Raw genomic sequence first — 8,794 nt, 5'->3', positions numbered from 1 at the left:
ACATATGAAGATCGAGTTAGAAAATGGGAAAATACTATAAACTTAATAAATACTATACTGATTAAATAATATTAATAAACATTTAAATTAGAGATTCTGGACGCATGCGGCTTCAACTGACCATTTGAAAATCTAGGAAGGCCTACGACCAGTAGCCTTATGTCTATAACGATGATAATTTTGATGAAATAAGAGGATAAAATATACATTTCGCATGCTACACAATAAACAAAAGAGATAATTACGTCAATGCTTCCGCCAATAAACTCGAAACTTCTTTTTTTAACTCATAACGATTTATTAATTCACATTAATCTTTTCTCAAGGAAAATGTTCTGTCTACATTCCCGTAATTTTTATGCGAAAAGAATAGTGTTCACATATTTTCTACATGTAAGATTACTGCTGAAGGTTTTGGTCAGTAATTATATTATAAATTCCGTAATCATAATTAAAAAAAATTAGATAACTACATCTAGTACTCAGTATATAACACATAATGTCGTCTCGAATAAAAATAACAGGTTGTCAAATATCTCCCTTCCGCTTTTTTTTTTATTTTATTTAGTTCAAATATGCGCCGTTTTGTTCGATAATCTGTTTCCATCTAGACGGCAACTTCATAATACCTCCCTCGTAGAAGCCCCCCTCCTTATTTGCGAAAAACTCGGACAGCCACTTTTCACAAACCTCTTTTGAGTTCAACTTTACACCACCAAGGGCGTTCGCCATGGACAGGAACAGGTGGTAATCACTTGGCGCTATGTCCGGACTATATGGTGGATGTGATAAAACCTCCCATCCGAGCTCCCGTAGCTTCTGACGAGTCATCAACGAAGTGTGTGGTCTGGCGTTGTCCTGGTGGAACACTACACCCTTCCTGTTGGCCAATTCTGGACGCTTCTGGTCGATCGCCTGCTTCAAGCGGTCCAGTTGTTCGCAGTAGATCGTAAAATTAAGCGTCTGGCCATATGGGAGCAGCTCATAGTGGATGATTCCCTTCGAATCCCACCAAACACACAGCAAAACCTTCCTGGCCGTCAATCCCGGCTTGGCCACTGTTTGGGACGATTCACCGGCCTTCGACCACGACCGTTTTCGCTTGATATTGTCGTATGTGATCCATTTTTCGTCGCCAGTCACCATCCGCTTCAAGAATGGGTCGAGTTCGTTCCGTTTCAGCAGCATATCGCAGGCGTTGATTCGGTCCAGAAGGTTTTTTTGCGTCAAATCATGCGGCACCCAAACATCAAGCTTTTTTTGTATCCAGCCTTCTGCAGATGGTTTAAAATGGTTTGGTGACTAACTCCCATCTCCTGGGCGATGTCACGAGATGCCACATGCCGGTCTAACTCGATGTAGTCCATGATTTGATCGGTATTTGTCGTCACAGGTCTTCCGCCGGCTGGCTTATCCATGGTGTCGTTTTCGCCGGCTCTGAATCGTCGAAACCATTCCTCCGCAGTTCGAAGTGATAGAGTACCATCCCCCAAAACACCATTAATCTCACGGAACGTTTCTCTAGCGGATTTGCCTTTAACGAAGGAAAACTTTAAAATAGCGCGAATTTCGGCGTTAGTGAACTCCATGTTTACACGTCTATAACTGTTGAACGCAATATCCAAACTAATCATGCAAAGCGTCGTTTTGTAGGTTATGTCAAGACCTTTCAAATTATGTATAGTATTGCCAGATACGAGCTCTGTAGCGCTTTGTACATAGCCGCGAAATTCAAAATACAAAAAAGCGGAAGGGAGATATTTGACAACCTATTATATGCATTCTCATATTTCAATGAAGACGTCAGGTCGTATTTACAATTTACTGCCAGCGAAGATGATTGCCGAATGTGACGTCGTAACTTATCTGCCGCTACATACGGTGCACGCTTGTAGGTTATGACGGACTTAAAATGTCACGCGTATCGATCGATGCTGAATATAAATTGAAAGTTAAAAATTGTACACGCAGATAAATATATAGATTTACGAATATTCTACTTGAATTAAATACAGTAATTATTTTTTTCATTGTAGGAACACCGCGGCTCAATATATAGGCAGATTGGCTAAAGGTGTAAAAGTTTTAAAGTGACAAATATATACCGTATTTGCTATCAATTATGATACACCGTGTCCAAAAATCAAAGAATTCAGAAATAATAAATTATGTAATGATAATATAGTAAGAATTTTTTTTGTCAAGATTCGGATTTCTACATTTTAAAATTCATTATTGTTTACTGTATGTCGCGATAGACTGTGCTGCCTAAAGTTATTGGTCTGTCGCAATCCCAGAGAAAATTTAAATTAATTCACCTATTTCAGAACCCACTTTTTTCCACTTTATAAGTGAATCGGAATTAGTATAAAAGCTTTAAATCTTTTTACTGATAAATAAACTAGACATTCACCCTTTTAAAACTTTTACACCTTTAACCAATCAATATGAGATTGTATAAGAACAACTAACAAAATATATTAGTTGTTATTTTTCATTTAAAAGAATTTATCCCTTAATCGCTTCTAAACCGTTCTCTGAAATATTAGTTCATAACAATATCAACAGATTAACTCAAAAATTTATAATTGCGGAATATTCGCAAGATGAGGGAGAATTATTTATTATAAGGATAATACATATTCCTCTCATTTTCTAAAAAATAAATGTAAAATTGTTTACACTAAATTTAACACTGCATAAGACAACTAATTTCGCTTTAAATTTTTTTGTGGATGTAGATATATGGATAACTTACAACACTCGTTATTTTTCAAAGCAATATGGGGGTAAATTCATTCTAGTCTGTTCAAAGTACTGAAAATGAAACTATTAACCTAACACGCATTATAATGTTTTCAAGATAAACCTTTTAATAAAAATATCATGGCGTTGGTAGACTTCCCTCTAAGGGGAGCGATGACACAGTCATGGTCGCGAGATGTCGCTGGACGCGGACAACGCATGACCAATAATCGCGGCGATTGCGGGAAGCCTATGTCCAGCAGTGATTGTCTGTCGGCTCACTTGATGATGGTGACGAAAAATTTTGTTTATAACCACTTATTTCGCGACATTATCCAATTGAAACTTTATATGCACCTAATTAACTAGTTATGATTATCATGTCAGTTGTATGACGTCTACTGCTGTATAAAGACTTTCCCTAAAGATTTTTAAAAGAAACAGTTGGAGGCGGCATTCATCCTGCATCGCTCGTCAACTTTAACCAGGTCGCCTCTCCGGTTTGTGGTTAGACGACCAACGCTGCGCTTGACGACCCGTGGTCTCCGCTCCAGATGCAAAAGGCCACAGCGAACATTTGTTTGTTGTTCTTATATGGGCTGCCCATTGTCACTTCAACTTATCAACCCACTGGGCTTTGTCGGTTACTTTAGTCGGTCTACGGATTGCCTCATTCCTAATTCGATCACGTAAAAGAAATCCTAAGGAATTCTTGAGCAAGTTTTACCGTAGCAAAAATGGATAGTTTTGTTTTTACTTTTTGCAATGGGATCACTGTTATGTTCGTGTTCTCATCCTTCTACTACGTCCCGTATTAATCACTTTATATTTTCCAATATAATTTGAATTCAAAGCGACGTGCTTACCTGATATTAAGATAACTCAATCTCTTACTCATGACTTTATATTTATCCGAAAGTTGTATAGTATATAAAATAATAGAGAAATGCAATAAGATCAATTGTACTTCTATGCGACCAAAGGTTGGTTTTTGATAAATAATCAACAATAAACAATCTCAAAACTTAAAGGCGAACACCTACTTAAACTAACCTAGTAAGGCGTAATTAACCTCAGCTCACAGTACAATCAAGGGTAAAATATAAATCTTCAAAGCTATTCGCAATCACAAACGACCCTCATCGTAGCTTTCAACCAAAACGTTTTAGCTAAAGACGTATTTAGGAAGTTCAAAGCGTACGTACACTTCCGGCGGCTATGTTTTTTAACCGATTCGTCGGCACGTTTTTGTAATTGATACCCGTTCCGACAGATTTATAGGTGCGCTTTTTGCAAAAACCCTTGTCAGTTTATTTGATTAATTCGTAGTACTTGTTAACCATAGCTGGCCTTTAGTTATATTTATTTCCGAAGGCTGGTCCCTCTAAGTGTGTGTTAGTACTACGCGTTTTAATGTTCACAGGAAAAAGTCCGGTCATCTACGTCAATGTCATGTTCTTAGTTATTCTGTATTGTTTCTCGTATGCGTCTATTAAATAATTATGACCGGAAATCAAACGCCAAATGGATGCCAGGATATCAAAACGAGTGCGGCATTAGCACAGACGTCATGCAAAAATCCAAGGGACACCATTAGTGGCACTCGACCGAAGTGTGGTATTTTTTTATTTATTTCCACCTCCGAGCACGTCCCTTGGTTTATGAGCCGAAAGTCTTTGTTGTGGCATAAGTTTTTGAGTTCGAATGATATATTTTATTTAAAACTGCTAAAGTTTAAATTAGAATTACTAATACTCGTTCTTTTTATCCTATTCTAACTCGCTAGTAAGATATCGTACTTTCAAAAGTTATGGATTCTTTGCAGTTTAAATTATAAAAAAAGAATAGTACTGATTGCGAGTGATCCGCTGTATTAAGTAATTTATTTTATTAAAACTTTACTGTACATTAGAAATTTCAAATAGTACGATTAAAAATTGTACTCATTATGTTTTAGCACGCTCAACAGAAGCCCGTCAAAAATTATTGGTCTATCGCAATTCATACGAAAATAAAATAAAACCCATTTCAGAGTGAAAGAATCATTTATTATTCGTTTATTTATTTAATTTAACTCTTTTATTTAAACATTGTGCGTCAAGACACAGAAATTGACAATAAATCGTAGAAAGTAAGCAAAACAAAAAATATAAGCAACGATTACCTCGCGAGCAGCGGAATTCTTCTAGACAACATGTGAACGCACATAACTGCCAAGTGAAAATGGGGATGGTAACATAGTGATAGATGGGGCCGTAAAACTGACGTATTTAAATATTAAAACAAATATATCATAACAATAGCTAAATACAATATACATAATACTTAAACTGTATACATAACATTTAAACAAGTATTTATCGTAATTATGAAAAGGCCCAATATTAAGCCACTTCCGCACAAGCAGTGGTAGTCGTGCAATCAAGTGCACCGCCCGCCAACCCGCTGATAAATGCGTATGCGGCAAACAATGCGAATCACACAACCGCCACCGCCAAATTACTCAACATGTGTTTCACCCCTCCACGGGGTATCTCCAGGAGTTATGTTACACCGATTAGTGCCAAACACAGGCTGTGCACATTATTGCACGACTACCACTGCATGTGCGGAAGTGGCTAAATATCGGGCCTTTTCTTACTTAGGGTGGACTTCCGCGAGGTAACGCCTGATTCCATTAAATATTTATCGTAAATAATTGTAAACAATAATAACTCCTACTAATATATTTTATTTGGTACAACCCAAGAAGTTAGTTAACGTCGTATGAATAGACCTTCCTACTGAGCGGCCCGACAACACAGGGTCACGAACTGGACGCGGGCAGCTCAAGGTCGCTCGTTGTGGCGATCTTTGGGAGAAGTCTACGCCTTACAGTCGGTGTCTACGTGCTGGAATTTTCACTGCTTTAATGTCGATTCTACCGCGCGGTGTCCATTTCATACGTTCCCGAGCAACTTGTTCCATCTGTCGACATCGGCCGAAACTGCAGAGTTCCGACATATATTTATTATTTGCTGCTATATATTTTTAGACCTTTAAGGTACACGATTGTTTTTGTTCACATCCTTAAACGTCTTTTTTAAATCCCTTTGTATTTTTAAACTTAAGCTATGAAGAAACAGTTTATTTTGACCAATAATCCTGAAAGACAGTTACAATTAAATTTGTGGAATATAATTTTCTTTGACGTGATTTCTATAGGTCTCGAAAGTGTTGAATTACTTAAGTTTTCATAATCCGGCCCTTTTTATATTAATATTAACAGATAACTTTCATTTACAGGGTAATTAATTATAAATGTGAAGCTTTAATAAGATGAATGTAAATATTATCCGTTTTGTGTTAGTTATTTTACGATACGCCCTATTTAAAATCAATGGTTTCAAAAATAATAAGTATCTTTTAATAATGTAATAAGAAAAAGTGATCTTTTAAAAATGTTGATTACTACATATGAAAATTAATTATTGTTTGCTATCTGTATCTGATAACTATTTTGTCAATGGCTTGTCGCATTGCGAAAGGAAAAATAAATTGATATAATATATTTCAGGGGGATCACTTTATACAGGCCAACAATAAATAGGTAAAAAAAATTAAGCTTTTTGCTGAACTGAACTATATATACCTTTAAAGCTTTTATATCTATATCTGATCAACCTGTATCAAATACTATAAACGAATAAAGGTCGTCGATTTTGTTTCGTTTTAAGTTTACGTTAACATCAGATTAAGTTATTTCATATTATTGTTATGTATATACATTATTGTTACTTCATAACTAGACAATAAGAAAATCATACTGAATTATCTATATCAGTTAATTAGGAAAATAAAAAAGCACATCTTATTTAATAACGTTTTCTTAAAGAATGTAATTTTTTATTAATGGAAAATTAAAATTAACTTATACAATGCAAAAACACTGATAAAAATTTGGAGATGCAAAATTTCATGTATCTAAGCCGTAATTAGTACAAAGGTGGAAATCTATTATACAGTGTGATTGAATATAGGTGATGAATCTATACCTCAATTGCTGTTAATTAATGCACGGAACAGCCTTATTATTAATGAATGGCTCCAGTGATAATAAGTAATTCAAATAAAAGTAAAGTAGTACTGACTTTTTGCGAACAAATGTTTTATACATACTCTTGAAAATAAAAAAAATAGAAAAGTGTGGGAGTCGTATATACACTGATGTGATGTCTGAATGAATAATAGGTGTAAGATTTTGTGAGCGAGCGTAGCCGACGGGCGAACTTAGTGTGCCGAATTAGTGCAGCGAGCACATGCACGCACCGGTGACGCGGGCGCAGACCTTTTGTTACTTTTGTTTCTTTTGTTTCTTTTATTTCTTTTGCGCCTTTGTTCTATTGCCCGCTTTCACTCGGTCGCGGACCACAGTGCGCTCCAGAGTCCTACGACGAATGCACGTCCTTCTTGCTCGCACTCAAGCGCTAATAAAAATTTGTTCGTGTGTTAAATAAATTGATAAAGTGTTACAAATGTCTTTTAATAAGACGCTAACTCTTTAAAAGTTGTCATAAAATTCATCTATACGATAAGATGATAACTAACCAATAACTAACCAATCAACCTGTATAAATTTATAAAAAAATATATATTGAAAAATTACGATAGAAAATACGAGAGAAAATAATATGATTAGATGTCATCAATTCGGTAAGTGTAACGAACAACAATAATATTTTTCTCGCATAAAGATTGTCATCGTTAAACCAACATCAAGCTGATATGAGTGTAAAGCTTAGTATATTTGATAGCAATGCGCCATGAAAGGGTTTACTGCTGAGACGTACGGCCACTCATGCAGATTACACGACACGCGGATCTTGTTATATTATAATAAATATAAAACTTGCGGTGTACACCGTAAACCTTGCAATTTTGCGATGCTATTATAACAAAAAGCCATTTTTAGTAACAAGGATTCAGTTATGTAACACTTTGTGTGTGAATACTCGTGTAAAAGATTTCAATTGACCGTAATAACAATATTCTTAACAATGATTGCTCTACAATTAATAAAACGAAAACCATTAGACATGAAAAGAGGCATTGTAGGGCGACTATCTAATCTAGCCATAAATTCTGTTACTGGCTGTTTACATACATTTAAAAAAAAAACGTTAATTCGAATTTCGAACATTAGCTTCCATGATAAAATATAGTAGTAATAGCGGTAACAGACTTCTTTCCTGTCATTATTGTATGTTTTTTGTTTAAAAATTATTTGTTATGAAAGTGGAGTGGGGCACTTAAGAAATTAAGATGTCAGTAACTGCAATGCACAAAGTAGGTAAGGAGCCAGCCGACATTTTTGATAAATTGAAAAAGCTAGGGATTAGCCGATTTCTTGTGTATCGTACCATCCAAAGGTTCACTGATACCATGTCTATTGATAGCTGAGAGAGATCCGGCTGAACGCGGTCTATTCGAAAAAACCAGGCCGTTAATGCAGTCAAGGCCAGAATTCGAAATCTCATAAGTAAGCAGAAAATCCTTTCCAGAGAAACGAGGGTCCCACTGAGATCACTTTCTCGGATTATCATACAAGACTTAGGTCTAGGGGCTTACCTTACGGAGATACACAGGACAAACCTTAAACCAGGCACTAAAACGAAAGAGAGTACATAGATGATAACAGCTGGTAACAGGTATTTCAATACGCAGACGAAAAACACAGAAAAATTATCTTTGCCGAAGAAAAAATATTTTACAATCGAGGAACACTATAACAAAAAAAATGATCGAGTGTATACACCCAGCTCTAAAAGAAGCTTCCGAGGTAGTAGCCAAAGTTCAGCGAAGCCATCATCAAAACTCCATTTATGCGAAAAAGGAGTGAAAACTTCAGCCAAAGTGTATCGAGATACCGTGCTAGAAGCGGTAGTTAAACCTCTCAATTTATTAATAGATTACTCAATAACGAAGTGTGCACATTCCAACAGAATTTAAGAGTTATTAAAATCTTATCTCCGTACCATTTTGTTACGTATTTATTGTACGGTTTTATTTC

The sequence above is a fragment of the Battus philenor genome, unplaced genomic scaffold, assembly GCF_028537555.1.
Source record: "Battus philenor isolate CCGP_79_NKW_IND1 unplaced genomic scaffold, ilBatPhil1.0.hap1 SCAF_25, whole genome shotgun sequence".
NCBI classification, from domain to species: domain Eukaryota; kingdom Metazoa; phylum Arthropoda; class Insecta; order Lepidoptera; family Papilionidae; genus Battus; species Battus philenor.
Note: the sequence above shows the minus strand (reverse complement) of the source record.